The 23,725-nt window shown below is 43.8% G+C and overlaps 1 long non-coding RNA gene across 1 annotated transcript in view; it reads left to right on the forward strand.

Annotated features, from left to right (window-relative positions):
* LOC141987256 (uncharacterized) overlaps nt 1–23,725 on the forward strand; it is a 309,719-nt gene that overhangs the window by 140,767 nt on the left and 145,227 nt on the right. Inside the window, exon 3 of the long non-coding RNA XR_012639480.1 lies at nt 12,321–12,432. This is a non-coding gene — a long non-coding RNA (uncharacterized LOC141987256). The remainder of the gene's footprint in view (nt 1–12,320; nt 12,433–23,725) is intronic.

Raw genomic sequence — 23,725 nt, forward strand, 5'->3', positions numbered from 1 at the left:
AGTTTATGAAGTGAAGTTAGGTCAAGTAGGTTTTTAGAAAAAAATTACAAAGAGTTTTGCATAGGGGAACTGTTCAATTTTTTAGAGACTTATTTATCTTCATATCATTCAGTTGAAAAAACAATTATCAGTAGTGATGTAAATGTCGTTTAGTACAGCTGTGTGCATTTTCAAACATAGTGTATTGAAATAGCATTGAGACAAAAATGCTTTAGGCCTGTGTTAAAAATTGGTGCATATTTTTTTCCAAATGTCCCATGACATCTAATCTTAGCTACATTTCCCACTTTAGTTTGAAGCATAGGATTTTCTATCTGATCTAAATTTACTTACATAAATTGCTGTTTGACTGATAATTCAGTTTTATACAAGTTCTTACACTTGTATCCTTTGTATATTATTTTATGGACAGTTTAAATTTAATTAAATGTGTTTCATTGATCTACTTGTTCCACGCACTGACTGCTTCTCAGTTAAACATTCTTAAATTCTTTCCACTAGAAATCAAATATTATCTTTTTATGTTATTTATTTTTCAGGGTTGCTTTTACAAACGTTTACTGCATATGGTGGTAATGTAACCCTTCGATCATTTATCAAAAATATTCATGGAAAATCTAATTCTGTTCTGGGCTGTATTTTGTCAGTGAATTTGGTAAATTCTGTTTTTTTTTAAACTATAGCCAGGAAAATAAACCCCCAGTTTACAACTTCATTTGTAAAGATTGTACTACAAATGAGCTTTAGTTAAATTTTAGACTTGGTCATTAGTACACGGTTAAATATACATTGCTGCGATGCTGATATCACATTTGCTATTGCTGTTCAAATAATCTATGAAATAAAAAGATAAATTAAATCTAAAGAGCAATTAATCCTGAATTTTTACAGTACATAAAACATGGTACATAAAGACCATACAGTGTCTTTTCGTGTGTGTGTGTGTGTGTGTGTGCGCGCGCGCATGCATGAATCCTGGACTTTGTGTGGGGATGGATAAGCACCTTGATCTGTGTTCATATTCTTTGGTACACAGATGATTTTACAAACTCCGGGCCTGATCCTGTGAAGTCTTACCCATTTAAGTAATCCCTTATACTCGTTGCAGTCAGTGAGAATACTTGCATGAGTGAGGCTTTATGAGATCTGGCCCAACTGAGAATCCAAGACAATATCGAACTTTATTGATACAGTAGATGCAAGAAAGAGCCCAGTCCAACTTCCATCAGAGTAAATGGGAGACTTTCTGCTGACTTCTGCAAAGTGGATTGGGCTTTTAATTTGCATATTTGATACCTCTGATTTATTTCCTTTTTGAAGAGGGTGATTTTCTTTATTAAAGAGCCTGATGAGTAAATTTGATTAATTCTCCCAGATAAATCAATAAAGCTTTATAAGCCAATAATGGCTCATGAAGCTCTTGTGCCAAATCCTCACTGGTGTAAATCTGTGTAACTTCATTGATTTCAGTGGAGCTATGGTAATGAACTCCAATTGAGGATCTGGTTCCTTATTTCCTCTACTAAAAATAAATTACATGGAAAATTATCTTACTCAGGTTGAACATCTTGTCTGCCAGCTGAGTTGGAATGCAAAGATGCAATGCAATAAAGTGTTTTGTATTCTAATATAGGAAAACTCTAGTGATTAGTTATGCATTTTTTTAGAAATAGCCCTCTTCAGTGAGTGAAGATATTGAAACTGAGTTATCTTCTCTTTCAGTTGTATCTCCCAATTTATCTCGCCATGGTATCTTGGTGTCTGGCTGTAAATGGGGCAATCATATTCACAATGTGGAGGAAAGGTGTCTTCATTCTGTCTTTCAAACACGTCCATAAATTCTTGGTATCTCACAGGAGGGAAACAGCTAGAAGTTAGGAGGCCTGTTCTGCTACTCAACCACATGCAGCCTCCAAACTACCTGTAACATGGGTGGGGTGTCTGCCTGGGGATCCCGGGAACTCGGGACTGGGGACCAAAAGGTAGTTGGTTCAGCAGTATTCTGAGCTAAATGTCACAATGTGCTGCTGCCAAGACATACTCAGGTCACACTTGGCCAACTAGGGGATTCCAAGTATCACAGGAAAGCATGGGGACTGGATTAGGCTGAACTGAAGGGGTTCATGGTCCCCGATTACTGCTTCCCAGAACCATAGTTTCCTGACTGATAGGACCAGAGACAAGCAGTGAGCCATTGATTGTCTTGACCAAGTCAGGGCAGTCTTGGGCTGTATGGGGAGACCAAGTACGTGGACTACAGTGGCATCCAAAAATTGTCCCCTGTCCCTGAGTTAAGCAAGGAGAAAAGCTTGTTGTGACTGGGGTCCCGGTGGGGAGCCAGCTGAGGTCACTCAATTAGGGTGAACTGCAAAGAATGGGGCAGACAAACCCCAAAGCTGGTGGATAAATCAATACTTAGATTTACCAAGCCAGCACAAAACAGCTTTTTTTATTATCTTACTGGTTACTCAGAAGTGCAAACAACACAGTTCCCTTGAAGCAACCCAGCCTCAGGCCTCCATCCAGGTACCCATGTTAAATATGATGAAAATTTCTGAAAATCTTATTTCATCATATAGAAGAAAAGGTTCTACCAATCCCAAAGGATCAGACACATTACCTCCCAGGTTAATGAATATTCCAGATCTTACCCAAATACATGCCACAACCAATTCTTATTAACTAAACTAAAATTTATTTAAAAAAAACACAGAGTCCGGTTAAAAGATCAATATACAGATGGACATGAGTTCAATTCTTGAGGTTCAGATTCATAGCAGAGATGGTGAGCTTTGTAGTTGCAAAGAATTCTTTCAGAAATAGTCCATAGGTTGTAGTCCAATATTTATATTTCAGGGCAATCCAGTTAGAACTGGGATCTCAATCCGTGTGGCTTGGGCTTCCCCTGCATGAAACCTCAAGCAGATCTGAGATAAAAGGATCAGAACCCAATGGTCTTCCATACAGTTTTCTAGCCTTCACTTGACCGTACAGTCCTGGGTAAACAATAGGTTTCTGATGTAACCTTCTGTTTCCTGAACACCACCACTAATTAGTTACACAACTTAACGTAGGGCAATTTATCCATTAGGCAGTTTATCACAAACTTTAAAGAGACATATAAACAATGACATTATTTCACCCAAGATTTATCTAAATGTTAATATTCCCTTTTGATCTCTGAATCATTAGCTATAGTGACAGACAGGAACTGTTTGTTTACATGGGTAGCATCTAAGAAACACACAATTAGTATCACTTCTAACTAGGGCTGTCAAGCAATTAAAAAAAGCAATCACGATTAATTGCACTGTTAAACAATAATAGAATACCATTTATTTAAATATTTTTGGATGTTTTCTACATTTTCAAATATATTGATTTCAATTACAACACAGAATACAAAGTGTAAAGTGCTCACTTTATATTTATTTTTTATTACAAGTATTTGCACTGTATAAAAACAAAAGAAATAGTATATTTCAATTCACCTAATACAAGTACTGTAGGGCAGTCTCTTTATCATGAAAGTTGAACTTAAAAATGTAGAATTATGTAAAAAAAAACAAAAAACCCCTGCATTCAAAAATTAAACAATGTAAAATTTTAGAGCCTACAAGTCCACTTAGTCCTAGTTCTTGTTCAGCCAATCGCTCAGACAAACAAGTTTGTTTACATTTGCAGGAGATAATGCTGCCCGCTTCTTGTTAACATTGTCACCTGAAAGTGAGAACAGGTGTCACAAGATATTTACGTGCCAGATGCACTAAAGATTCATATGTCCCTTCATGCTTCAACCACCATTCCAGAAGACATGCATCCATGCTGATGATAGGTTCTGCTTGATAACGATCCAAAACAGTGTGTACCGACACATGTTCGTTTTCATTATCTGAGTCAGATCCCACCAGCAGAAGGCTGATTTTTCTTTTTCGGTGGTTCGGGTTCTGTAGTTTCTGCATCGGAGTGTTGCTCTTTTAAGACTTCTGAAAGCATGCTCCACACCTCGTCCCTTTCAGATTTTAGAAGGCACTTCAGATTCTTAAACCTTGGGTTGAGTGCTGTAGCTATCTTTAGAAATCTCACATTGGTACCTTCTTTGCGTTTTGTCAAATCTTCAGTGAAAGTGTTCTTAAAATGAACAACGTGCTGGGTCATCGTTCGAGACTGCTATAACATGAAATATGTGGCAGAATGCAGGTAACATAGACCAGGGGACATACAATTCTCCCCCAAGGAGTTCAGCCACAAATTTAATTAATGCGTTATTTTTTTAACGAGCATCATCAGCATGTCCTCTGGAATGGTGACCGAATCATGAAGGGGCCTATGAATGTTTAGAATATCTAGCATGTAAATACCTTGCAATGCTGGCTACAAAAGTGCCATGCAAATGCCTGTTCTCACTTTCTGGAGACATTGTAAACAAGAAGAGGGCAGCATTATCTCCCGTAAATGTAAACAAACTTGTTTGTCTGAACGATTGGCTGAACAAGAAGTAGGATTGAGTGGACTTGTAGGCTTTTACATTGTTCACTGTGTCAGGCCTGGGTATGTTTGTATGTTTAAATGATCTGGGAAATTAACAGAGGTAGCTTGCTGAGCAATCACTATAAATAAAATTCAGTTTAAAATTCCACGCTTTTATGGTATTCAAATATTTTAAGGAACTAATAATATTATATATTCTCTCTGCTGATTTACTGTATCATTTGACCCTTGCATATCTTCTAATTCTGAAACCATTTGTGTGATACAATATGTTAAGATAATTCATACATCTTTATGGTTTCTCTTGATCATTTGTGCATTTGTACTCAGACTGTTTAAATAATCATAGCAGTTCTGAATAAATTTGCCATGTAGAATGAGAGAGTTCTAAATGCTTTCAGCTTAACGTCTAGACATAGTTGGATTCTCAGCTCTGCCAATTTCTTAAAGAAACGCAACCACAGCAGCAGCCAACACCAAGTGTTCCTGAGCCAGGTAACAGATCAATTCTTGCAGATGTTGCCATTGAAAAAGGGGGCTGTTTGTGACTGAGCCCGTATGAGATGACGCATAGCACTAAAACCACTGGGAACATTAGCCTGAAGAGAACAATATTGTGTCATTGCATCAGACTACAAAGCCAATTAATGCTTGAGGATACTAAGGTGATATGTGACTCAATGACTGTGTATGGTGGACTTGAGATAATAAAATTAATGATAGGAAAATAAAAAAATGCTCTTAAAAAATTCTAACATGGGACTTGAATTATGCAGAAAAATATTTAAAATTAAACCAGACAGGCTTGAATCATTGTTAACAAATTATAAATGTCAATGATATAGTCATTACTACATACACATCACATACTGTACTAAAGATCCTGGACAAATATTAGCAGATCAGATGACGTCAGTTTGAAGCATGCACTAGACATATGAATCTGTTTATGCAATTTGTGGTCACATTAATTTAGGAGGCTTTGTTGACAGTATCATAAAGTGCCCATACTGTGCAAATCTGTCTCACATCTGGCAATGTGATAGGAATGGGGTGAAAGTTAGACATAACACAAATATCAACATGTTGGCCTTCTGTGTGCAAATCATGCACTAAAGGCCAGATCCTCAGTGGGTGTAAATTGTCGTAGCTCCATTGACTTAAATTAAGCTACAACAATTTACAGAAGTTGAGGATCTGGCTCTACTGTTCTGCTTGAATGTTATTTATAACTGATTCAACTTTTGAATATTACAAGCTCTGTAATGAAATATAATCCACCTATTTCATCTGCTAAACACCCTCGGGCACATAGAAGGATACAGCTTGATTTTGTAAAAAGTAGTATTTCTAAATGGAAGCAAGTGTCTGTATTAGGTTCATGAGAAATATAAACCAAATCAGTAATAATGTTACAGTATAGTAGAATATATTTTAGATGTCTTTTTTTAAGATCACAGTAACATTCTAATTTTACTTGATAAAATTGTATGTGGTTAGGTGTTGAAAAGACACATTTAAAGTCACACAGGTCTTTGCACTACATATTTTAAAAAGCAAATGAAACAGTCAAATTCTTTAAATCTGGGACCTAAATTTGCACATGGTATTTGAAAGTGCTGGGATTTGGCTCCAGAATAAATATATGAAAAGTCTGACACTTGACATTTAATGTTTAATGTTCCCAAATATTTGAAAAACGCTGTCAGATGGCAAACGTGGGAAAACAGAGAGAAAGACCCTTTCGTGTTTTTTCTAATTTACTTTGTTCTGCAGGATAGTGAAGTCTTGTTTTCTCCTAAGAAAAGCTACATCACAGTAAAAAACCAAACCAAAACAACAACAAAAAAACCCCTGGAGATGTCACATTTGCTCAATGCACATGTAATGCAATTAGTGCTGCTTTGAATATTAGAATGTGCCATGCAGTATACTCCCCCCCACGCGCTCTCATTTCACTTCCTCAACTTTTACTTTATTTTCAGCAGTTTTCAAGGAGTTCTTTGTTTCTGTTATGGGGTGCCTGCCCCGCCATTTTTTTGAAATAGAAAGATCTATTCTGTGAATGCTGATGCTATGTGAAGTTGAGGCAGATTGCTCAATAGGACAGTGATTGGAACTATTTTTTAAGGTGCTCATTTAATAGACTATCAGGGTTGGAAGGGGCCTCAGGAGGTCATCTAGTCCAACCTCCTCGTCAAAGCAGGGCCAATCCCCAATTTTTTGGCCCAGACCCCTAAATGGTCCCCTCAAGGATTGAACTCACTACCCTGGGTATAGCAGGCCAATGCTCAAACCACTGAGTTATCCCTCATTTGTAGCAATTGGAAAAAAAAATTTGAATCAAGCAAACCATATTGTTTTCAAGGCTTGTTAACATTTTATAATAAAATTGAAGTAAAATTTGACACCTAAAGTCAGTTTGATTTTTAAAATGTCAAAACAAAACATTTAGATTTTTTTTAACGTTTTTTTTTTCTTCTTTTAACTGAAACAATTTGGCCAATTCAATATGAATTCAAGAAAAATGTTATTGGACTTGAATCTGCATATTTCCATGGGGAAAAAAAAGTTTCATAAAAAAATCTTCACCCAGCTGTAATATTTATTAGAAAAGTACTGCAGCCTGAAATTATTGTTTGTAGTGTTGTAGCAGTGTTGGTCCCAGGATATTAAAGAGACAAGGGGGACAATGCAATATCTTTTATTGAACTGCTGTTAGTGAAAGAGAGAAGCTTTTGAGCTTACCCAGAACTGAAGAAGAGCTCTGTGTAAGCTTGAAAGCTTGTCTCTTTCACCAGCGGAAGACTGGAATTAGGCATTCTCAGGAACAAAATTAATTGTGGGATGAAATCGTGGCTGTGATGCCTAGATTTCACAATGTATGTTCTGCAATGTACAGTGTTACTTAAAACTTCAGAAAGCTCTAGATCTGATTATTCTAAATCCAAACTGATATATATGCAACCTAACTCTTGAACAGTTTTTAATAAAGCTTTGTTCATTACCAGGGGAATTATTTCAGAAAAATTCTTGGGTTGGGGGCAAAGTTGTGTCAGCATATAGAACAATCTCTGTCCCAAATAGCATCACGAATGAGAAAAGTAGGGCTGTCAAATGATTAAAAAAATCATGATTAATTGTGCAATTAAAAAGATATAATTGTGCGATTAATCGCACTGTTAAACAATAATTGAATACCATTTATTTAAATATTTTTTGATGTTTTCTACATTTTCAAATATATTGATTTCAATTACAACACAGAATACAAAGTGTACAGTGCTCACTTCATATTTATTTTTATTACAAGTATTTGTACTGTAAAAAAACAAAAGAAATTGTATTTTTCAATTCACCTAATACAAGTAATGTAGTTCAATCTCTTTATCATGAAAGTTTGAAATTAAAAATGTAGAATTATGTAAAAAAATGCATTCAAAAATTAAACAATGTAAAATTTTAGAGTCTACAAGTCCAGTCAGTCCTACTTCTTGTTCAGCCAATTGCTCAGACAAACAAGTTTGTTTACATTTGCAGGAGATAATGCTGCCTGCATGTTCATTTTCATTATCTGAGTCAGATGCCACCAGCAGACGGTTGATTTTCTTTTTTGGTGGTAGATGTTTTGTAGTTTCCACATTGAAGTGTTGCTTTTTTAAGACTTCTGAAAGCATGGTCCACACCTCGTCCTTCAGATTTTGGAAGGCACTTCAGATTCTTAAACATTGGGTTGAGTGCTATAGCTATATTTAGAAATCTCACCTTGGTACCTTCTTTGCATTTTGTCAAATCTGCAGTGAAAGTGTTCTTAAAATGAACAACATGTGCTGGGTCATCATCTGAGACTGCTATAATCATAGGCACTGACTCTGAAGCATGTCCTCTGGAATAGTGGCCAAAGCATGAAGGGGCATACAAATGTTTAGCATATCTGGCATGTAAATACCTTCCAGTGCCGGCTACAAAAGTGCCATTCGAATGCCTGTTCTCACTTTCTGGTGACATTGTAAATAAGAAGAGGGCAGCATTATCTCCTGTAAATGTAAACAAACTTGTTTGTCTTAGCGATTGGCTGAACAACAAGTAGGACTGGGTGGACTTGTAGGCTCTGAAGTTTTACATTGCTTTGTTTTTGAGTGCAGTTATGTAACAAAAAAAATCTACATTTGTAAGTTACACTTTCACAACAAAGAGATTGCACTACAGTACTTGTATGAGGTGAGCTGAAAAATACTATTTTTTTAGTTTATCATTTTTACGGTGCAAATATTTGTAATAAAAAATAATACACACTTTGATGTCAATCGCAAAACAGAATACAATATATATGAAAATGTAGAAAAATATCCAAAATATTTAATAAATTTCAAATGGTATTCTATTGTTTAACAGTGTGATTAAAACTGTGATTCATTGCGATTAATTTTTTTAATCACAATTAATATTTTGAGTTAATTGTGTGAGTTAACTGTGATTAATCGACAGCCCTAGAGAAAAGCTAGGGAATTATTGCTTTCCTAATGTTCAGCATCTGAGAGGGAGCCTATAGATTTATGAAAAGTCTGGTGGTGGGAGGCAAAACCAAGGTTTTTTGTGGGGGGAATCTGCCCCCCTTGTCCCATTGCAAAGGGCACCCCTGTTTATCAGAGATGACATGGAAGGCGTAGAAAGAACAGTTACTTACCTTACAGTTACTTACCTAAGTGTGATCCTTTGAGATGTGTTGCCCCTATGGATTCCGCTCTTAGGATGCACAGGGTGCATGTGCAACAGATCAGAGTCTGTTGGCCAGCAGTGTCTGTTGGGGCTGCATCTGTGGTCTAGCTACCTGTGCCCTAGCCCCCACCTCAGGCTATAAGAACATAACATAAGAACGGCCATACTGGGTCAGACCAAACGTCCGTCTAGCTCAGTATCCTGTCTTCCAACGGTGGCCAATCCCAGAGAGAATGAACAGAACAGGTAATCATCAAGTGATCCATTCCCTGTCCCTCATTCCCAGCTTTTGGCAAACAGAGGCTAGGGATACCATCCCTGCCCATCCTGGCTAATAGGCACTGATGGACCTATCCTCTATGAACTTATCTAGTTCCTTTTTGAACTATAAAGGGCCGAGCAGGCCCAACTGTCCCTTCATAGTTTCATCAGTGCATAATCCCAGGGAAGTTGGACTCCTTAGTAGCAGGGACTGAGAGTGGATTGTGGAATTCATGTGGTGAACACATCTCAGAGAACCACTGCTACTGCAAGGTAAGTACTTTTTTTTTTCTTCTTTGAATGATTGTCTACATGGATCCCACTCTTGATGACTATCAAGCACTTGTCTGTTGGGAAAGATGTGTGTGTGTCTAATAGGCATAGACAACTATTAATGAACTAAGCTAATTAACTAATGAATTATACTATCCTAACAACGAATCACACAGTGTTCAGAATAAGTGGATTCTGTTAGGGTTTCATCTCACAGCCATAGGTGTAGGGGTGCCAGCTCTCCAGGATTGGCCTGGAGTTTCCTGGAATTGGCATCCATCTCCCGGTGACTGTTGAAAGGAATACAGGAAATTTTAATAGAATATTTTAAGAAAATGACATTATGTCATGTTGGGGGGTGGGGGGGGAGAATATCTCCCGGAATAGCTTCAGTCAGAGTTTGCAACCCTACACAGGCGGTTAGAAGGACGGAGGGATGATTGGGCTTCCTCTGCCCTTAATATCTGAGAGGGGGTAGGTGGCATGAGGATATCTAGGGTGAAGACACACCAGGTGCTTTTGGACAAAAGAATCTGATCTGACATGCCTGGAACACGTGCACACCAAGAGTGGAATCAATGTGGATAAACACTGTAAAAAGAATTTGAGTTTTGGGGTGGGTGGGCACTTTGATGAAAATTCTTTGGACCTGGGGAGCATGTGTATTTGTGTCTGTCTCCAGCTCTGATGCCCCACATTAATGACTATTTCCTCCCCCAATTGTGTAATATTTGTGTCAACAGACTTTATCATAACTGTTATGAGAATAAAAGTCTATTGGTAATCTGGGTCTGCTAAAACTCTTCTCGTAATAAGCATTTTATTCTAGGCCTGAGTTGTATGAATATAAATGGGAAGAACTGCATTTTTAGTTGGTACGCTTAGGCATACAAAATCTACAGGACACGCATATATGAGGGTAAAGATTAGAGACATGGTTTCAATGTGTGTGACCATCTGTTTCAGCACTCAAGAGTATTTTCATTTAGGGCTCGATTTTCACTCCTTAATGTAGTTGACTGATTTGCATGGTTTAAGGTACTGCGGAGGCTAAGCTTGGCAAAGTACATATATAGATTTTACAGTTATTTCCAGAAGTGCAATTAAAGGCCCTATGTGATTGAAAATATTTCTTAAGAGTTTTGTGCATGGTATTTTTTTATGCCTTGGTCCCCAGTTACATACTTAGGACAAATTCTGCCATCTCTCCACAAGCTCTCACTAAATGGTTCTGCATTTCTAAATAAAGAAGTTTCTTCTGACATTAAGAAAGGCGAGGAGAAACATTAAGTATTCAAAAACTTGTGTTTACTTGTCTTATACCTTCATTCCTTCTTCTTTGAACAAATCTGCAACTGCTAATTATAGTGTTCTCATCAACATAAAAATAGTTTCTAGCCATGTTCAGTAGCCAGAAACAGATTTTAATTACACTAGGAACACAGTCAGAGGTGCCTTTATAAAAGTGTATAATCATAATAATGGGTCCTTTAATGGATTCGCTGGAAGATTCTCTTTGTAATTCTATTGAGCAGAGACTAGAAAGATCCAAAGCTCTTTAAGTTCTCCTCCAACATGCCTTTTGTGACTTTACTAAAATATATCTGTCAGAAATCTCTTCAAACTAATCTGATCTCTGGGGAAAATGATTATTTTCACTTTCGCTAAAGGTTATACAACTTCATAGTCTTCAAGGGCTCAGCAAATAGTATCTCTATCAAAAGAAATTCTTCCCACACAGAGTGAATAATTTTTGTTGTAGTGCCTGATGAACAAAACTACTTCTTTAGGGGAAAAAATGAAGTGTGAACACTGCAAAAATCTAGCCACAAACAACACCTCAGAGCTACCAAACACGTTGCCTAAAATTCTATCAAGACCAATTTCAAAAGAATCATCCCTGTCAGTAATTCTTTCCCTAAAGCTGTGTGTTCACAGTGAATCTGCCTCTTTTCTAATTTTCCCCACGGCTTATTAGTACCAACCCATATCTCTTAAGGCAAGGCAAAAACAACAGATCTTCAGATCTGGGAATACAGGATATAACATGTAGGACTGAAAGCCAGGACACCTGGTTTTACTTATGGAAGTAACATGCTGTATTACCGCAATGTAGATTACTAAACCACTTTATGCCTTACTTTACCCATCAGCAAAATTTAGTAGATTACTATTTACAGTACCTAACAGGGCTGTTGTGCATCATAGTTAATCAATTTTTTGAGATCACTGCCCAAAAAGTGCTCTATGAAACTTATCCTGCTTCAGTTGAATATAACCCATGTTGGCAGAACAAATGAATCAAAGTTCTTGCTTTGTTATTTTTGAATTTGTTTGAAACACAATATAAGACAGTACTGTATTGATCAAATGTCACAGATTTATTTGCAGAAACTGACTTTTATTTTATTTTATTTTCATGTTTATTTTAGAGTTCTTCCAGAGTTTTGATTTAGATAACATTTTGCAGTATGTGTGTGCTCTATAAAGCACGTATATACAGTAATCTCTGAATATTCTCTAGGATGCATTTAATTGAACAAATCCAACACGGCTTACATTTTTCCTTTTAATAGGGTGGTCCCAGTTTTCCTGAAACTAAAATGCAACTTTTGCACTTGAAGACTGGAACTGATTGCTGGAAATTTGGAGCATGCATGTGTGAACACATTCCAGATATTTACTCAGGTACTTGCCAATTCTACTAAATAATAAAATACTGTCTTTTGCTTTTTCTGGAATTTGCAAATATAAGGCCGGTGTCATTACATACAATTCTCCACCTCTCCACTGCTGTCACACTGGAAAATTAAACATAATTTAAATTTGGTCTTTAATATAACAGACAAGAGGAGATTGAACCCCCTCTGCCCCCGCTGTCTGAAGAGATAGAGTCAGAGCTAGGCAAGCCAATCAGTTAGGATTTCATAATTCACAGTCAGTCTGGTTTTCTGCTAAACCTGGAATATAGACAGATGCCAAAATGATCTCAGACTGGTGTTAAAGAATTTAATGGGATAAAACAGAAGTGGCAGGATATTTTCTGACATGGGGATACCATTGTGATGCTAGCAGACCAGGTGCCACGGCTCCAGGCCTCATTGAAGACTTACAAATGTGTAGTTGGAAACCAGTCTTGCTTACCTGTGTGTTAGCATTATCAAAATAGATAGTAGATGTTAAGTTGATAAGGATGTGTTTAGTGTTCAGACTTTATAAAATGCTGCTAGGATGCTGCACATATTTATCTAATTATAACCTCTATAGCTCACAGTGTAAAGTTACATTGAGTGTTTGCATTGTAAACCTCTGTAATTGTGAACTCGCCAAACAGGAAAGAAAGCACTGATTAAGGTAAAGCGCTTGTCTGGCTCACAAGATGCCCATTGAAGGCAAATGATGTATTGTGTATCATCAAAGTACAAAGAATTTGTTGATTGCATTCCTAATTCCCTGTGGGAAGGAAAGACCGACACGTGAATTCATCCTATCAATTTGGACTCTGGAGTGGAGGGGATAAAAATCCCTGACAAGGAGAAACTTAATTTTTCTTTGCTGTTAGATCTCTCACAGGGCTGGAGCTTAGAAACAAAAAGCAGAGATCCCCAGGGTCAACCTGGGTTAGCCCTAAAAGACATTCAGTGGACAGATTACTATATCTCTGTCACCTTTTATAACCATAGATTGTGACTCATTTGTGCTTAGATGCTGCCTGCTTTAGCCTGTAAATTACTCTCTCATTTCTTTTCCTAATTAATAAATCCTTAGTTAGTCTACTATGGGATTGGCTATGGGCATGGTCTTTGGTGTGAGATCTAAGGTACAGTGAAGTGATTGGTCTCTTGGGACTGGAAGCAACCTGAATATTTTGTGATCTTTCTGGAGTAAGTGACCATTTATCACTAGCCTAGCTTGTGTAGTGGCAAGATAGACTGGAGTGCCCAAGGGACGGTCTGTGACTCCAGGATAAGACTGTTACAGTGATTTAGGAGTTCACACTTGTTAGTGGGTTGGTGAAATCTAATTATAGAACATACCATCAGTTTGGGGTGTCTCCTCCGCTTTTTGACTGCCAGCCTCAGGGAAGACTGTCACAGTCATGAACCTCTCCAGGCAGCGTGACCACCATTACCTGGGGTTGAAAATCAGGGGCGCAGATGGATAAAATTGTTGTCAACTGGTTGTCTGTTCTAATGTAAACTATATAGATTTGTTTGAGTGGTTATCAATTTCTTTAATATGTTGAGTTTTAAAAAGTGTAGTCTGAGTTTGGAAAAACAGTGTGTGAACAGGCAGAGCCCCACCCCATTCCCAACGTAGCATACACAATTTGGGTTAGTCTCCAAAATTTACCACTTTCCTAGGGTTTGCCTTTGTTACCTCCAGTAACAACAATACATAACCTTGAGCCTAATCAGCCAGTCAAAATCTTTATATATTTTTATTTTAAAGATACTCTGGTTTAATAAGTCTGCAGACATAGGTCTGCATCTCTGTGTATTTAGATTTGGATACTCTTTCCACTGAAAAGAAATTTGCGCTAGATATTTCTTGACACATTTAAAAAATATGGTTGAACATATAGAATATATGAAAGTCACTTCATCTAATAATTAAGAAATCTCATAATCCAGCATCTTGAAAACACATTTCATGATTTTATGATAATCCACCAGAGCTCTTCCAATTCCTCACACCTCAGGAAAGGGTCTTGCAGGAAAGGGTCCTTAAGATCAGTAAACTAGGATTACTTTAAATTGGGTTGCGAAGCAAGTTCCAAAGCTGAAGAGCCTCACTGAGAAATTCCTGCCAGTTACCTCCTCCCTCTTATACGAGTGAGGCTCAAACTCAGGATATGTCTACACCACAAAGAAAAGCCCACAGCACCTACTCTCAGAGCCTGGGTCTATTGACTCAGGCTTGTGATACTCAGGCTGCAGGGCTAAAACTAGCAGTGTAGATGTTCCTGCTTGGGCTGGAGCCCAGGCTCCAAGACCGTCCCCCTTGCTGAATCTTAGACCCCTGGTTCCAGCCTGGGTGGGAACATCTACACTGCTGCTTTCAGCCGCACAGCCTGGGCTCTATGACTTGGTGCTATGGGTTTTTCTTTGCAGTGTAGACATACCCTAAGGTGTTTCCTCTGATCTTACTGTATTGGGATAGAGATAGCTCTACAACTCTGGCAATGTGTCATGTGCTGCAGAACCTGACATCCATTCACATATAGGGAAAGATTGAAAAGGGCAAGAGGTTGTTGACTGGTCAGAGTAATGATGTCCATGCTCCACTCCAGTAACTTTGGGAAGAGAGTGCCTGGTTTTCAAAAGATCACACCTCTCAATTGGGCAAGGTCAATTTTAGCGCTACTCCCCTCACTGGGGTGGAGTACAGAAGTCGATTTTAAGAGCCCTTTAGGTTGACGGAAGAGGGTTGGTTGTGTGGACGCAGTCATTTTTAAATCGACCTAACGTGGCTAAATTTGACCTAACCCCGTAGTGTAGACCAGCGTTCAGAGTTACAAACACCTCGGGAAAGGAGGTTGTTTGTAACTCTGAACAAAACATTATGGTGGTTCTTTCACAAGTTTACAGCTGAACATTGACTTAATACAGCTTTGAAACTTTACTATGCAGAAGAAAAAGGCTGCTTTTAACCATCTTAATTTAAATGAAACAAGCACAGAAACAGTTTCCTTACCTTGGCAAGTCTTTTTTTAAACTTCCCCTTTATTGTTTAGCAGTTTAATACAGTAGTGTATTGTACAGTATTTACTGTTTGTCTGTTTCTGCTCCCTGATTGTGTACTTCCAGTTCCAAATGCGGTGTGTGATTGACCAGTCAGTTCATAACTCCAGTGTTTGTAACTCAGAGGTTCTACTGTAATTTTGCCAGTTTGGGGCAGATTTTCATGGGAATGGCAAAAGGCACATCCTTGACACAAAGGCCACTCCACCATAGGTGCCGACTCTGTGGGTGCTCTGGGGCTGGAGCACCCATGGGGAAAAATTGCAGAGCACCCACCAGCAGCCAAGCTCCCCGCCCCCCCACCTCACCTCCTCCTCTGCCTCCTCCCAATGCACGTCTCCACTCCTCCCTCCCTCCCAGCACTTGCTGCCGCCAAACAGCTGTAGCAAGCACTGGGAGGGAGGGGGGAGGAGCAGGAACGTGGCACTCTCAGGGGAGGAGGTGGGGAAGAGGCGTGGCCAGGGTAGGGATTTGGGGAAGGAGTCAATAGGGGCAGGGAGGGGGCAGAGTTGGGGTGGAGACTTTGGGGAAGGAGTTGGAATGGGGGTGGGGCAGGGGTGGAGTCGGGGCCGGGGGGTTGGGGGTTGAGCACCCACTGGTGCCAGAAGAAGTTGGCACCTATGCACTCCACCCTAATTTCAGCTCCCTGCTCCAAATTATGGAGGTGCTAGATCTTCTCAAAGGAAAAGTTGCCAGAATTTAACAAAACAAAAGTATTTTTCCCTAGCCTTGTTCTTGGAAATGGCTGGGAGAAAAAAATCCATCTGAGGCAGACACCTAGCATGGAAGATTGAAGCCCAAGTACTTACAATTTGGAAAAGTTATAAGTAACAAAAAACAGGATCTTACAATGAGAAGTGTTTGGCAAACCTAATAATAGGTGGTGCTACCAGCCCCCCTTACAGGTGCCTAGTTTGTATTCAGAAGCCAGATTTTGCAGTCTTCAGCATTCAGATGCAGTGTCTTTTAATTCCTAACATTCATACTGTTTTCACATTTGGGGCCCTGGCATGTAGAAGTATAGCTATTAGAAAAAATCATTTCAAAAAATCATAAAATCTATGCAAACTAAGAAAATATAACAGCATAATGCACTGTGAAGTCTGAATGAAAGTTAAGCCAATGTGAGATGTTGCCAATGACAGTTCATTGGCAACAAACCGAAACCAGAGTTTTGACCACAGGTTGAGTCCTGGGTTTAGGTCACAGCTGAATTCAGTTCTGTAAAACAAACAAATCCATTAACCCATCATGTTTAGAAAAAATGAAGAAAGTCACTAAAATGAGGTGATATCGCCTACCCAAGTGTGAGAAATGTGTAGTAAAAAAAAAAAAAACACCTGTGGGTCAGCAGGAGAGAGAGTGATTCTTAGGGCAGTATTTTGGCTGCAAGATTGGTGTCTCAAATTCAGTAGTGGGACATTAATGCTCACAGTCATGAAGCGCTGCACATTTTCAGAGTTTAGACTGGATTCATTGTACTTTGAATCCTCTGTGAAGGTAGAAGCACCAGTTGTCAAGTATGCATATAGGATGCACATTTGAGATCTCTTTGTAACACTGGTTTGGAATATACCATAGATAAATACACACAATCTGGATTTCTATCCCTATAATGGTAGGTATTATCTGCTTGTGCATTCTGGTGAGTTTACCTCTAAGAGGTGTGACAAAGTTCCTCCTCTACCTTGGTGGGTCTTGCGCTTATTGGCGGATTTGCTCGCCTTGGAGCTTCACGGTAGCCCTCAGTTTGGCCGTTTTCGTGAACCCACAGTCCAGGTCAACTCCTCCTGTGTCTGACCAGGAGTTGGGAGGTTTGGGGGGAACCCAGGCCCACCCTCTACTCCGGGTTCTAGCTCAGGGCCCTGTGGAATGCAGCTGTCTAGAGTGCCTCCTGGAACAGCTGTGCGACAGCTACAACTCCCTGGGCTACTTCCCCATGGCCTCCTCCCAACACCTTCTTTATCGTCACCATAAGACCTTCCTCCTGGTGTCTGATAATGCTTGTACTCCTCAGTCCTCCAACAGTCCGCGGTCTCACTCTGAGCTCCTAGTACCTCTTTCTCCCAGCTCCTCACACGCACACCACAAACTGAAGTGAGCTCCTTTTTAAACCCAAAAAGAAAAGGAGTACTTGTGGCACCTTAGAGACTAACCAATTTATTTGAGCATAAGCTTTCGTGAGCTACAGCTCACTTCATCGGATGCATACTGTGGAAAGTGTAGAAGATCTTTTTATATACACACAAAGCATGAAAAAATACCTCCTTCCACCCCACTCTGCTGCTGGTAATAGCTTATCTAAAGTGACCACTCTCCTTACAATGTGTATCATAATCAAGGTGGGCCATTTCCAGCACAAATCCAGGGTTTAACAAGAACGTCAGAGGCTCGTTCACCTGCACATCCACCAATGTGATATATACCATCATGTGCCAGCAATGCCCCTCTGCCATGTACATTGGTCAAACTGGACAGTCTCTACGTAAAAGAATAAATGGACACAAATCAGATGTCAAGAATTATAATATTCATAAACCAGTCGGAGAACACTTCAATCTCTCTGGTCACGCGATTACAGACATGAAAGTTGTGATATTACAACAAAAAAACTTCAAATCCAGACTCCAGCGAGAAACTGTTGAATTGGAATTCATTTGCAAATTTGATACAATTAACTTAGGCTTGAATAGAGACTGGGAGTGGCTAAGTCATTATGCAAGGTTTCCCCTATTTCCCCTTGTTTTTTCCTACCCCCTCCCCCCTCCTCAGACGTTCTTGTTAAACCCTGGATTTGTGCTGGAAATGCCCAACTTGATTATCATACACATTGTAAGGAGAGTGGTCACTTTAGATAAGCTATTACCAGCAGGAGAGTGGGGTGGGAGGAGGTATTTTTTCATGCTTTGTGTGTATAAAAAGATCTTCTACACTTTCCACAGTATGCATCCGATGAAGTGAGCTGTAGCTCACGAAAGCTTATGCTTAAATAAATTGGTTAGTCTCTAAGGTGCCACAAGTACTCCTTTTCTTTTTGCGAATACAGACTAACACGGCTGTTACTCTGAAACCTTTTTAAACCCAGGTGCCCTGATTAGCCTGCCTTAATTTATTCTAGCAGCTTCTTGATTGGCTGCAGGTGTTCTAATCAGCCTGTCTGTCTCAATTGTCTCCAGAAGGTTCCTGATTGTTCTGGAACCTTCCCTGCTCCCTTACCCAGGGAAAAGGGACCTCCTTCGCTTGCTGCTACTCTGTTTGCTTTCTATGCTCTCCTAAAGCCCCCTGGCCTGGGCTTTTCTTACTTTTTGACTCCGCTTCAGTTCCCCCCCGCGACCGGGCCAGACGCTTTTTCTTCATTTTGTTTTTTTTGCTGTTTTTCTTTGCTGCCCTTCACGTGCTGGTCGGCTGCCAGCTTGCCTGCCAGCCCCACCACGCCTGCCCTCGGACGCTGCTATTGCTTCAGCTGAAACCCTTGGAGGGGGGGGGGGACTGCCGACCCGCTTCCCGGAGGAGGGGAGTGGAAGCCCCCAGACCCAGCCATTTGCTGTTCGTTTGTGGACCTGTAATTAATCGACAAGTTGTTTTCTTTTTCTTCTTATCTACTTGGCATTTTTGGAATGCTCCACAAAGACCGGGAGAGAAGACAGCTGACAGAGAAATCGCCCAGGGAAGCTTCAAATCATCATGGAGGGGGCCGTAAGACTGAGTAACTTTTGAACTGTACTCTCATGTGGGGGGAGTTTGACTGTGTCTTAATTGCGTTTGTAGGGGCACAGGGGCTGTGGCACGGAGCTGCCCCCCGATCCATCGGTGCCCCCCCCAACACTACTACAATTGTCACGGCCCCCCCGCCGTCCGTCCCTGCTGGCAACTTGCCATCTGCCTCTGGATTTAGCTGCTTGCTCTGAATTCCGCCATCTGGACCAGACACAACAGCCGACTAAACGAGACTCTTTGGACAAACGCGCGTGGTTCCACATCCCCCCCCCCACCCCCGGACTGCCCACCCCACAGTTTGCCCCTACTACCTGACCCCAACTCCTGTTTCCTCCCCTTGTCCAGTCCGACCCATTTGGCCCCCCTCCCCCCGCCTGCAGCCCAACAGGGAGAAGCGGTTAATCTGCTTCCTCCCCCCCCCCCGGTGTCTCCCCGCCTCTTCCTGCTCACGATGGTGGGGAATGAGAGGGGCGAGGCCCCGCTAACAACCTCAGCTGCCCCTTCCCCACCTACCCCCCGCCCAACCCCCAAGCCTCCCCCCCCCCACTGCTGCCAAAACACCTGCCACCGCCCCCGCTGGGGCATCGGCAGCAGGAGGCACCAGGGCGACTACTGCCGCTGCTACGCCCACCGACCCCCCAGATTCTAGGAGAGCCCCCCAGTTGGCCGGAAAGGCCAGGGTGTGAAGAAGGGAAAGGGCCCCGCTACAACCACAAGGCCCTCCATGGCAGGGGCTACCCCCACCGCTGTAGCCTCGTCATCGACCATGGCATCTCTCCCCGCTGTTGCCTCCACCAGCTCTGCGAGCGTCCCTTCCCTGGCCCCCAGGGCGTATGCCCGGGCAGTAGCAGCCCCCGCACTGCCTGCTGCCTCGTCATCTTGCCCACCCACCTCCTCCGCTACCATCAATAGCGGCCGGGGCCTCTTCCCCACCATGACCAGGAAGCACAGCGTCCGTTGCCTCCTGGTGCCCGCCTCACCCCACGTGGAGACCTACGTGCAGGCGTTGGAGAGGGTGGTAGGACACACAGCTATTGTGGCGGCCTCCAAAATGTATGGGAAGGTCGTCTTTTTCTTAGCATCGCAGGCTGCCGCCCAGGAGGCAGTGGAGAAGGGCCTGGCGGTGGGGGGGGGGGGTTCGTTCCCCTGGAACCGCTAGAGGACCTGGGCGTCCGCCTAGTCCTGACCTCCGTCCCTCCTTTTCTACCCAATGCCGCCTGTTACCCTCTCTCTCCACCCTGGGGAAACCCGTTTCTGTCATCAGCCCTCTCCCGTTGGGCTGCAAGGACCCCACCCTCCGTCACGTCCTTTCGTTCCACCGGCAAGTGCAGCTTCTACCGCCGCCGGCAGCGCGTGACGGAGAGGCGCTTGAGGGGTCCTTCCTAGTCCCCTACCAGGGAGCCCGCTATTGGGTCTTTTACTCCACGGGAGAGGCCCGGTGCTAGCTCTGCCGATCAGCGGGGCAAGTCCAAAGAGACTGCCCCTTGGCCCGGCGGGGAGGGGCACCTGAGACCCCCGAGACCCAGCAGGACATCGGCTCCATCGTTGCCGACGCCCCTGGCCGCCCAGTACCTGAAACCACCTCTCCTCCTGCTCGGGCCCAAGAGACACCTACCCTACAACACCCAGACGAACGAGGGAGCCCCGCCCTTGCTGTTAACAATCCAGCAGAGCCTATGGAGGAGGATGCAGCAAAGATATTACCGGACATAGGAGAGGGCCCGCCCCAAGGAGAACCGCCCCCCCCTCATGCTGCCTCACCGTTACCCCCCCAAGCCCCTGAACCATCGCCTCTGCCCCCTGACATGACCCCTGCTAACCAGCCCCCAGATGATGCTATGGAGGGCTGGACCCTAGTCCAAGGAAAGCGAGGCAAGCGGAAGGCTCGAGCTCCGCTACACCCATCTGATGCGGAGGCCCCCCAGAAGACCAGGAAGGGAGGCACTGACACTGAGCCTTCCACTATGCCCATGAGTGAGATCCCTCCGCCGGTGTCGGGAGGGGAAGACAAAATAGCACTGGAAGGTAGAACCTCCCCTCCACGGGAGACCCTCCCCTCCGAGACCCCTGAGGAAGCCCCTTCTGCCCGAATATCACCCGAACCCCCCACGAACCCTGAAGCGACCGTCATAGCGGGCGCCAGAGGGGAGACCCCCGGGGTGGCAGAAGATTACCTCTCCTCCATGTATGAGGAGATCGAGGCCCTAGGTTTGACCAGGTCCCAGGGAGAGAATGACCTACTGCTGGCTGGCCTCGATCTGGGCAACCTTACCCCAGTCCCCCTTTCCCCATGCTCCCTCCCCCTAACCGCCTTCCCGGGCGGGCACCTTACAGAAGGTGGTCCACCACCCGATGCTATGGCTGCCAAATCCACCACAGAGCCTGCGCCTAACATCACTGGGAGCCCCCTCCCCAACCCCTTAACCCTCGAATCTGTTCGGGAGGCACCACCTCTCAGCTGCTTGCCTCCCGAAGCCCAGAGCCTCGCCTCTGACCCCGCCCCCACCCCTGTCCCTGCCCAATCCACCTCTTCCTGCAATGCTATTGCCGCCCCTGGGGTTATTTCTTTCCCGTTTTTTGCGGATTCCCCCCAAGGAGCAGCCTTTGCACTTTCCTGCCGCGACCCATTAGGAGCTGCAATTTTCCCTCCGTCATCCCCTTCTACCCCAAGGCTTGAGACGGACCTAATAACTTTAGCCTGTCAGACGCGCTGTCGGTGGTCCGCACCCTGCCTGCCCGCCTCAGCGGACCACAAGGTTGTACCAAGAACCCCACTAGGGAATAACCGGGAAATCGCAACCCCACCTCCCCATGAGCTGCGAAAAGCATTGCGGGAGTTTTTAGAAGACATCCGTGGCTCCCGCAACAGGGTACAGCTGGCTCTCCAGCTATGGGGGGACTTTGATCAAATCCTCCAGGCCACGAGGGCCCTTATAAGGGAGGGTAGAGGGAAAGGAAGGCACGGTGCCGCAGCCTATGGGCAGGTCCGCAGCTTCCGTGATGATTTACTCACTTACGGGATGGGTCACAGATTGTTGCACGACCTGCCGGGGGCCGCGAACACCCCCGCCAACAAGGAACCCCCAGCCCCCCAACCCTCCGCATGATGCCTCTCATTATCGCAATTTTGAACACCGGGGCTGCAGGATGGCTCTCCGCAGGTCCCAGGTGCTCTCTTACCTTCGGGAAGGGGGGTACTCTGTGGTTTTCCTGCAGGAGACCCATACGGATCCGACCGCCGAGGACAGCTGGCGGCTGGAGTGGGGGGACGGGGTCTACTTTAGCCACTTCACGATTCGACAAGCTGGAGTGGCGACCTTGTTCTCCCCCAACCTACGGCCCGAGGTGTTAGGGGTCACTGGGGCCGTGCCGGGCAAGCTGTTGCATCTCCGAGTCCGTATGGAGGGGCTCATGGTCAACCTCGTTAACATCTATGCCCCGACAACGAGCCCGAAGCGGCCGCAATTCTATCAGCGGGTGTCCAACTTCCTCGGCACCCTAGATTCTCACGAGTGTCTAGTCTGGGAGGGGACTTTAACACCACCCTCGAGGAACAGGACCGGTCAGGGGCTGAGCTGAGCCTGGCCGCCGTGAACATTCTCCGAGGAATAGTCGAACATCACTCCCTAGTGGATGTCTGGCGTGACCATCACCCAGATGACACTTCCACGTTCACCTTTGTCCGGGTGGAGGCCCATCGGTCACACCACTCTCGGTTGAACCGTATTTATTTATTCCGTTTCCATCTTTCACCCCTCCAACATTTGGCCGGCCCCATTTTCCGACCATCATCTAGCTACCACAACAGCCTCCCTCCGCGCAGAGAGGCCGGGGCCGGCCTATTGGCATTTTAACAACAGCCTGTTGGAGGATGAGGGCTTCGTGACGTCCTTCCAGGAGTTTTGGCTGGCCTGGCGAGAGCAGCGGTGTGCCTTCCCCTCGGCGCGACGATGGTGGGATCTAGGGAAGGTGCACGCCAAGCTCTTCTGCCGTGACTACACTCGGGGCACCAGCCGACGGAGAAATGCAGCGATAGAGCAGTTGGAACGGGAGGTCTTAGAGATGGAGAGGCGTCTGGCCGCCAGCCCCGAGGACACGTTCCTCTGCGGAGCGTGCCAGGAGAAGTGGGAGGAGCTCCGGGCCCTCGAGGACCATCGGGCCCGAGGTGCCTTTGTTCAATCCCGCATCCGCCTCCTTCGGGAGATGGATCGCGGCTCCCGTTTCTTCTACGCCCTGGAGAAAACGAGGGGGGCCAAGAAACACGGCACCTGCCTTCTAGCAGAAGACGGCGCCCCCCTCATGGAGCCGGTGGAGATGTGTGGGAGGGCCCGTGACTTCTACACAAGCCTTTTCTCCGCAGATCCGACCGATCCTGGCGCTTGCAAGGTGCTCCGGGAGGAACTCCCCACGGTTAGCGTGGGCGACCAAGACCGACGAGAGCTGCCTCTCACCCTGGCCGAGTTCTCGGAAGCCCTCTATCGCATGCCCACCAATAAATCTCCGGGCATGGACGGGCTGAC

Source organism: Natator depressus, chromosome 5 (assembly GCF_965152275.1).
Source record: "Natator depressus isolate rNatDep1 chromosome 5, rNatDep2.hap1, whole genome shotgun sequence".
Taxonomy (NCBI): Eukaryota; Metazoa; Chordata; order Testudines; family Cheloniidae; genus Natator; species Natator depressus.